This window comes from Octodon degus, unplaced genomic scaffold, assembly GCF_000260255.1.
Source record: "Octodon degus isolate 3935 unplaced genomic scaffold, OctDeg1.0 scaffold00037, whole genome shotgun sequence".
NCBI lineage: Eukaryota > Metazoa > Chordata > Mammalia > Rodentia > Octodontidae > Octodon > Octodon degus.
Window position 1 is genome coordinate 9053464 of NW_004524613.1, and position 9486 is coordinate 9062949.

Below are 9486 nucleotides of genomic sequence, written 5' to 3' on the forward strand. Positions count from 1 at the left end.
GGCCTGGCTGGTGGAACAGGCTGGCGTCGCCTCGTCTGAGTCCCCACTCCGTGCTGTGTTCCACGATGCTCTGAGCAGGCTGCAGGGACAGCCAGTGCCAACCGCACTTCAGGTGGCGGCCTCACTCTGCATTCTGTCCCGAGTCCCTGAACAACACCAATGGGATCTAAAGAAAAGGAAGATAGAGAGTGGTTTAGAGCTCCATCTGCATAAATACAAAACTGCTGAGCTCCCAGCTGCAGTTCCAGGTCCCTGGCACGCACTACCTTACCATCACTGGGAGAAATGGCAACACACCCAGATCCGAGCTCCCCCACACTTGGGCCTTGCATGGCTATCTCTGGTGAGACCCTGAGCCCCAGGAGCTGAAGCAGACAAGCACTGGGGCTCCAGCACCGCCTTCTCCAGCCCAAGCTGACATCACACAGAAGTTCCTAACAGATAGCTTCCAGTTTATGTGTTCCACATTAGAAGTTCTAAGAATAGAAAAACAAGTTTTCAGGGCTGGTGAGATGGCTCAGTGGTCTAAAGCACCTACTTAGAACAAGCTTAGCAAAGCACAGGGACCGCGGTTCAATCCCCCAGCACCACATGCCAGCCAGCCCTGCCCCCTGGTGGGCTGAGCTGGCCGCGCGCGCGCACACACACACGCTCACATAAATAAATTAATAAAAAAATGAAAAATAAGTTTTCATAATACAATGGTTTCCTTTCAAGCAATTCAGTCAGAGCAATGGAACTGGCTCACCATGGATCTGGCTACAATACTGAGTCCCACAGGAACTTTATTTTGGATTTTGGCAGTAGCAGGGATTGAATCCAGGATGTCATGCAAGGGTTATATTGCTGGGCTGTTTCTTTCGTTTTTAGACAGAGTCTTACTAAGTTTCCCAGGCTGACTTTAAACTTATGATCCTCCCCACTTAGCCTGCCAGCAAGCCAGGACCGCAGATCCACTTAACAAATACACAAGTTATCAGTGTCTGAGGTCATTACAGAGCAAGTCACACAGCTCAGAGGACTCCACACCCAGCCTTCAATTACCAGGCCTGCTATCTATCTACTTTTTGTTTTAAAGCACGTCTCTCTTGTGTAGTTCATGTTTGCTTTGAAATTAATGGCCCGGGGAGATGGCTCAGTAGAATAAGCACTTGCCTGGCAAGTGCAAGTGCCTGAGTTCAATCCCCGGTTCCACAAAAAGAAAAGAAAGAAATTACTGTGTAGCCCAAGCCAGCCTCAAATTCACAGCAATCCTCCTGCTGCAGCCTCCCAAGTGCTAGGATTGTAGGCATGTGCCATCAGGCCTGGCTTACACGATAACTTTATAAAAGGGCCGGGGCTGGTGAGATGGCTCAGTGGTCTAAAGCACCTTCTTAGAACAAGCTTAGCAAAGCACAGGGACCACGGTTCAATCTCCCAGCGCCACATGCCAGCCAGCCCCACCCCCTGGTGGGCTGAGCTGGCCACACACACAATAAATTAATTTTATAAATAAATAAAAGGGCCACTACTGTCCACTAACTCTCCGTGCCTGGTTGAACTGTGCAGCCTCAGGACAAGGAACACAACTGGAGCAAGAAGGAAGGCTCCTGGAGAAGCAGTGTACAAGGACCACAGACTGCAAAGTGGCCCATGAGTGTAATCACAGTCCAAGGCTAGCCTCAGTCCATTAGCAAGGCCTCTCAAAATTAAGGGGGCAGTGAAATAGAGGAACTGTCCTGGGAAACAGAATACAATGGTATGTGGGGGCCTGGCCCTAGCTCAGTCCTTTAAGCGGCTGCTTCCACAAAGCTGTCAGCCTCAGGTTGCTGGAGTTCGAACCTCACAACTCTCCCGCTGGCCAAAAGTGCCCTGAAGGCATTCGAGGAACAAAAAAAAAAGAATACAAATGTATGCATGTGTAATCCCAGCACTGGGGAAGCTGAGGCAGGAGGATTACTAAATTCTCAACTAGTCTGAACTACCACAAAGTAAATGCCTCAAAAAAAAAAAAAAAAGAAAAGAAAAGAAAAAAAGGGCTGAGCATGGTGGCACACACCTGTAACCCTAGCACTCAGGAGGATTGCTACAAGTTTGAGACAAGCCTGGGCTACAAAGCTAGCTGAAGGCCAGCCTGAACTGCACCGGGAGACCTCTGTCTCAAAAAGTCAAGAAAGAAAGAAAGAAAGAAAGAAAGAAAGAAAGAAAGAAAGAAAGAAAGAAAGAAAGAAAGAAAGAAAGAAAGAAAGAAGAAAGAGAAGCAACGAGACAGACAAGACAGACAAATGGTATTACTCAGCTGGTTAACATGCATTAACAATTATTAGTGCAGAGGAGTATAATAAAGGAGCAAAGACACACAAATGAACATTTAAACTATGGCAGTCTTAAAAAATGCATTATCTTGGTGGCTGGGGATACAGTTCAGTGGCACAAGCACCTGCCTGGCAAGTGCAACGTCCTGAGTTCAATCCCTGGTACTGCCAACAAAATAAAATAAAATAAGAGAAAAAATGCATTATCTGGATTGTCCTCTACTCCTACAAATGTCATACAGTAGATTCTACAATTTACAATTCTCACGTATGTCCTACAGTGCTGCCAGAATTTGTTGTAATAGTTAAGAGTCTAAATGGAAATGCAGACTAGAGTCTGACAAAAAGATCTTTAATTTGTTTTTTTAAATTCCATTTTTTTATTTTATATAACTTTTATTCATTTTAATGAGAAAAAATAGCAATTCAAGTTTCAAAACAAGTTAGTAGGAAGTTTACAATAATTAATACATTGCATATTGTTGTCTTCATAGTAGTTATTCAGAGGACAAGATGCAGACATGACATCTTGTCTACACATACTAGTACAAACTTTTATTCTCAAGGATCCCTAATTTGAAGAGACAAATTATCTATCAAGTCAGGAAGCTGGTCCAGTGGCTAATGAAGGCACAAGGTCTAAAGGTTGGCAGTGCCAGAGTCTGGGGGCGATGGGAGGCCACTCCAAATGAGGAAAATGTCTTTCAGCGTTCTCCTCCCTGCAGTGCCAATAACTGAGGCACAGGCAGACCAACAGGATACAGGAGCAGAAAAGGGTGGAAGAGCTAGGAAGACAGGGAGGCTGGTGCCAGGGGCCAGGAGAATGACCTGACAGCCTGAGTCAGGGGAGAACAGCCCAGCAGCACCAGCTACCTACCACTACGACCTGCAGAACACAGAAGTCAAGACTTTCATAGCATAAAAACCCTGGGTATATCTGGTTACAGAATACAAAACAAAACAATATTGCAAAAGAATAACCCAAAAAGGGCCAGCCAAATAGCTCAGTGGATTAAAGCGCCTACAAGCAGGCACAAGGGCCTAGGATTCAATCCCCAGGCCTGCCATGCTGGCCCCGTCCCCGGGGCACATTGAGACAGCAATTGAAACTGGGTGTTGTGATGTGTGACTATAATCACAGCTCTTGGGAGGCTGTAAACAGGCGGATCACTAAAAGTCCAATCTAGTAGTGAGACCCTGAACACCATGTAGACCCCTCCCTAAAATAAAAAATAAATAAATAAAAAATAGTCCAAAAATCTTAGCTGCAGGGTACACAGATAACACATCCATGTGTAGTCTCAGCACAAGGTCACCCACCCAGAGTGTACCTGGCATGTGGCTGGCACACCACAGCATCCTGCAAGTGCTGGCATACCCTCAACACTCTGCAGCCACACTGCTATTTCCAGAACAAAAAAACCTAACTGAGGAAGGGTCTGCACACTGTCTGCGACAGGAATGACATCCACATTCCAGTACCAGCTATGACCCAGCTGTTGCTTATCATGTACGCCAATAGGGGGCTGGAACCCAGAAACCCCTCTTCTTAGTATACACCGAAAGGAGGGCACCACTGCTGCAGAAAGACATGGACTCACATTCACTGTAGCATTCTTCTTCACATCTCACACTCCAAGAGGACATGCCCTTACCACTCCAGGATGTCTGCTCATTGTGTCAACTTGAGAAGTTTAGAAGTTTAATTAAGCAACTCACCCCTCCACTTTTTTTTTTTTTAAGCAGAGGACTGAGACAGAGTCCAAGGCCTCACACTACCACTGACACTCCCAGCTTTTTGAGACAGGGTCTTACTAAATTGCCAAGGATGGCCTTAAACTTGTAATCCTGCCTCAATCTCCCAAGTACCTGCAGTTGTAGGTGTGACACCATGAGCAGCTTCTAGTTTCATTCTTTTTTTCTTTGCTTTTGTAGAGACAGAGTCTTACTATATATTTTAAGCTGGTCTCAAACTTGTGGCGAGACTATCCCAGCTCCTCAAGTGCTGGGATTACAGGCATGAACCTCCATGCCTGGCTCTAGTTTCCTTCTGATCTGAGGACCTCACCCACTCCTCCAGGAACCAGATATCGTAAGGGGATCCCTAAAAGTCAGGAGAAATGGCAGAGAAGTAAGCAGTTGACAACAGTGGCCAGTGAGTAATACCAATGCATACCCCAAAGGGGTATGCAAAAACACTTAGGAGCTGTACCCTTGGGAAGTATGAAAGTGTTTCCCACCTCAGAACCGAGTAGGCTCCCCGGCACTCATGTGTCCTCCCATTCTCACCAACACACCTAAGGGCTCTGAATTACACACCAATGATCTATATGCTACCCATACCTATCCCTAACACATATTCTCCCACATTCACCCAGCCTTGTTCGCACCAGTCTGAGTCTCCCACCTGCAGTCCCAGCTTCCCTAGTCCACATCTGCACTGTGCCTCCTATTTTGGAGTACTTTAGACACCCGCTCCAACACACCACCTCCAAGAAGCTGCTCTCTGGAAAAACTTTGGAATCACTGCATACACTAACATTGCACTTATCCTAACTCTACTGTTACATGCATGCATTCTTCACTGTGACTCCTGAAACAATGTTTCCATGAACAGGCTGAGCTCTGTAATCCTGACCCAGGCCTCACCAGCACTGAACTCTGTTGGGCAACACCTCAATATATAGACACCCTGCTTTCTGAAAACAACACAAGGTAAGAAAGATCCCAGCACAGTGTGCTGTGGTGCTGACTCCTGTGGCAGCCCAGTAAGTCTTGTATTCCGGAGAGGTTGGCACAAGAGGAGTGTGGGAAAGCTCCAGGGTTCAGAAGGGACAGATGGACCCTCCAAACACGGGGAAAACGTCTTTCAATATTTCTCTCCCTGCACTATCAATGACCGGGGCACAGCCAGCCCATGATCACTTTCGAATACAGGGTAGAAAGGGGCAAGGAGGGCCAAGATGGACGGGAGCCTGGTGCCAGATGCCTGGTCCAAATGGACCAGAGCTCAGGATCCTGCAACTGCCACATTGAGAGTCAAACAAGACACTTCTGACAATAAGAAAAAAATAGGAACACATGGTCATGTCTACAAATTCATGTCACAGTTTTGCTTTCCCCATCAGGAAACTGGTCCACAACTGGGGTCTGAAACCTGGCTTTCAGCAGCTAACTGGTCATAGCAGCTCCCTAGGCCCAGACTCTGCAAATAACATGGCTTGGGCTGAACACCTGCCTTCCTCCTGAGTCTAGACTTGTATACATGCAAGGCAAAAGGCAGCTGCACCACCAGCCCTCAGTAAAGGCCGTGGTACCAAGTCTCTAACTGGATCTCTGGGCACACCTCATGGATGTGTTTCCATATGAGTTCCACATAACTGTGAGGGAGGAAGAGCTTGGGAAGTCTGTATCCATTTCTCTAGGCTAGACCTTCAGTCTTTCTTCCCTTATCCAGCCGCATGTCCTGACTACTGGACACAAGTACAGCAGTGACAATCAGAGCCGGATGGTGGCAGAGGAAGGATTAAGAGAAAGGTATGTATGGGTGTCTTTCATGCCACTTTCTTTTTTTTTTTTTTAGGGATTGAACTCAGGCCCTTGCGCTTGCCAGACAAGCACCTATTCTACTGAGCCATCTCCCCAGCCCTGATGCCACTTCCTGTTACAGCTTGCTGCCGCTACAACACAGGAAAATACCCGAACACTGTACCAGCATGTGTCTGAAGAGAGATGTTGTGTCCTTCGAGTGCCCCTAAGACACGTGGTACCTGCTGTAGTGGCGCACACCTGTAATTCCAGCACCCAGGAGGCTGAGGAAGGACAGCTTTGAGTTCAAGGCCAGCTTGGACTATATAATGAGACCTTGTCTTAAAAATTGAAACAAACCATGTGGGCAGCCAGGCTGTAGAGTTCCTTGTAACACCCCATCTGCTGGGGAATGGGGGAGGCAGCACTACTAACTCCAAGGAGCCAGAACATCTTGAGGACACTGTATTCTGCCAACCCAAACAGAGATGGGCCTTACAAGGAAGCTCACAAGGGAATAAGCAGATAAAAGTAATTCAGTAACCTGAAACAAATCTCAGCAGAGGTGTTCAGCAGAACACTGCTTCTGTTATTCCTCAATAAATCTACATGTTTGAGTCAGCTCAGGGCTCTATTTTAGAGAAGTCCTCTGACCCTCTGTAAAGATCTTCTCCGTCTCTCAAATCTTCATTCAATTTAGGTGTCCCAGAAAAGGGAGATCTGGGGATCCATGTATCATCCTTCATCCCGTCCTCATCACCCCCTACATTACTAACCAGAGAAAAAGAACCTGACCTCCCAGGGTACAAAAGGCCGTACCTGGGGCTGGGGAGGTAGCTCAGTAGAGTAAGTGCTTGCCTGGCAAGTGCAAAGGCCTGAGTTCAATCCCCAGTTCCACCAGAAAAAAAAGCCAAACCTGAGAATGGACCAGAGACCTGACCTGAGAGCTCCCAGTCTGACATTCTCTTGTGTGACACTAAACCAAGTCCCTCCTCTGTAAACAATGGCTCCCAAGTCTTGACTTAACTGTATTACCACCACCTGAAGTTGTATCTTTTAAGAATGGAAAAAGCAGCTTACCTCTATGAGACTGAAGATCTAAGCATGATGCGTCTGTTTTATTCAACTGTTATTAAATGTTATAATCTAAGGAACGTTGGGGCCATCTCAGGCTTGAATATGCTGTTTCTCTGGCAGCATCTGGCACAGACCTAGGGGAGGAGACAAGCAAGGCAACCATTCCCACCCAGTCTGATTAGTGCTGACGAAGGTGGGGGGTGGGTGAGAGATGGAGAAGCTCAGAGGATTAGGCTAGCGTCAAGGTGCCACACCCAGCCCAGCCTATCTTCTGGTTAGCTGCAGGCTTCCACTTGCTCTCAAAATGGCACAGAAACCTGCTCCAGGCCAGAGAGAAGAGCAACTTACTCAAGTGGATGATGCCAGGAGGCACCTAAAAGGTAAGTAGGAAGTGTAGGAAAGCTCCAGGGTCTGGCAAGGACAGGAGTAGACCTTCCAAACACGGGGAAAGGCTTTCAGCAGTTCCTCTTCCTGCAGTATCAATGACCAGGGCACAGACAGCCCACAATCACTTTCGAATACAGGGTAGAAATGGGCAGAAGGTAAGCTGAACAGAAGCCATGGCCAGCACTCCAGGAAATGGCTGAACTGGGACGACAGAAGCTGCTTCGCGACTCATAGAGGTCAGCTGGTACTCCCAACGAAGAACTGAGAAGGCGAATGCTGTCAGAATGGCTGAGCATTGGTGAACTCAGAGACTGGGGCTGAGTGATAACTGAAGACCAGAGGGCTGCTCACTGCATACGAACTTGGTCTCCAGGTAGCCCCACATCCATTCCAGTACACTGCCGCTTTCCACTTAACAGCACAGAGCCTCCCTAGGGCATGCCCAAACCCACATCGGGAAGCACTTTCTCTGCAGTAGCCATGTATAGAGGGCTCAACTCTCCTGTACCAAAGGCACAGAACTAGAAGTAGAGGGAGCAGCCCTGACCTTATACTCACTCCCCACTCTGCAGCACCTAAATCCCAGACTCCTACAGTAAACGTCAATACAAGAAAACCAAGCACACCACCACTTACTGGAGACTTCACCATGTTTGCCCCGAGGACACCGCCCACACATCTTCAGCACACATGACCCTCTTGCAGGTGACGAGAAGCCAGCATGTGATCAGCTCGTTCAACACTGTTTACAGCATGTCCAGGAAACCAGCCAATCACCAACAGGAATCAGTCATGCAGTGAACGCACTGACAGCTTGACTCGCACATGCTGAGGTTACTGCCTTTGGAAAGACAAGAACGGAACCCAGTTCAATCCCCAGTACCGCCAAAAAAAAAAACAAACAAACAAACAAACAAGAATGGAGCGCCGCACATGATACAGTCCCATGGCTTTTCCTGAATTCCCAAAGACAGCCTACAATCACTCTGAACAAGGAATGGAAAAGGATACTGAAAATGCTGGCCAGACACCTGCAACATGGCCTGAGCCAAGACAGCAGGACAGAGCACAGGACCTAGCAGCTGCCACCCTTTTCTGCGTAAACTTAACCTGCCTCACCCAAGAGAAGCAAAGGGAAGATCCCCCAAGTAAGAAAGGTGACAGAACAATGTAAATCCTAAGAAAAATCACCACTTTACTCCCTAGTTTCCTGACGAGAAAATCAAGGATGTGGGCGGTTCACCCAGCTAGGATATGACAGTGAAGTGATGGGCCCTTGGGCACAGATGCGTACCATGCCAAAACCTTTCTGGCATTTCATTTAGATGTTCTGCTGACCGTACACCAGAGGAGGGAACAGAGTCCTGTAAGACCCTGGAACTCAAGTGGGCACAGCAAGAGCCAGATGCATCGAACTGGGAACCAGATGCAGCTGCCTTCACGTCTCTCCATCTACTTCCTAGATGTGGAAAATCCCCAGAGGACACACTTCTCCCCGTGAGCAACATGGTCCAGCTGCTTCCTGGCAGGATGGAGATGCCTCCATGCCCCTCTGCAGTAAACAACCTCAGGTACGCCACCTAAGTCACAAGTCAAACCCGTCCTGGGTAGTACAGGGAGATGCTAGTAGTGGTAAACACATCACAGAAATTGGCCTAATCGCCTTAGCAGTGTCCTACTGTCTCAGTTACATGGTCATTTAAAGAGAAGACTACTCAGGGACAGCTTCAGTTTCATCCTATGTACAAGCAGATTAATCTGCACTGGCCCTGAAGCCGCACACTGAATGAACCCTCTTGGAGAGGTTAAGCATGTGCCACCCCATAAAGCAGTCTTGACATGACACAGGCCAGCATAGCCCATTTGTTTTCTGGGGAACGGGGCAGTTTAGAGATTATGTTATCTATACCCTGCTCTACCTGCTTTGTTCCTAGCACCAAAAGGATAGTCCATGTGAATGTCTACCTTGGTGGGCCAGGGGATTTGCCTTGCTCCAAAGTAGGTCATAATGTGCCAAAAAGTGCTGAGGCCCATGACAGTGCAACAGCGGGCTTCTCTTCTTTCCATCTCGGGCTTCTCTTCTTTCCATCTCGCTTTTCATTTGTTTGGTAAGTGCCACACACTGAGAATCTGCAAGGCATGAGGTAGCTAAGAGGCAAGATTTAGCCACTCCCCTTCAATTCACAGTAGAGACAGAGTT

General features: G+C 47.7%; 1 long non-coding RNA gene and 2 other non-coding genes across 3 annotated transcripts in view; all 3 read right to left on the minus strand.

The window, feature by feature from the left end:
- Positions 1-6: 6 nt before the first annotated feature.
- Positions 7-9486, minus strand: part of LOC111816658 — a 10862-nt gene continuing 1382 nt past the window's right edge. Inside the window, exons 2-4 of the long non-coding RNA XR_002821009.1 lie at positions 7923-8127; positions 6903-7033; positions 7-166 (exon numbers count right to left, since the gene is read on the minus strand). This is a non-coding gene — a long non-coding RNA (uncharacterized LOC111816658). The remainder of the gene's footprint in view (positions 167-6902; positions 7034-7922; positions 8128-9486) is intronic.
- On the minus strand, positions 5101-5233 carry LOC111816697. The gene has a single exon (XR_002821046.1). It is a non-coding gene; the product is annotated as a small nucleolar RNA SNORA71 (small nucleolar RNA).
- LOC111816696 lies at positions 7292-7425 on the minus strand. The gene has a single exon (XR_002821045.1). It is a non-coding gene; the product is annotated as a small nucleolar RNA SNORA71 (small nucleolar RNA).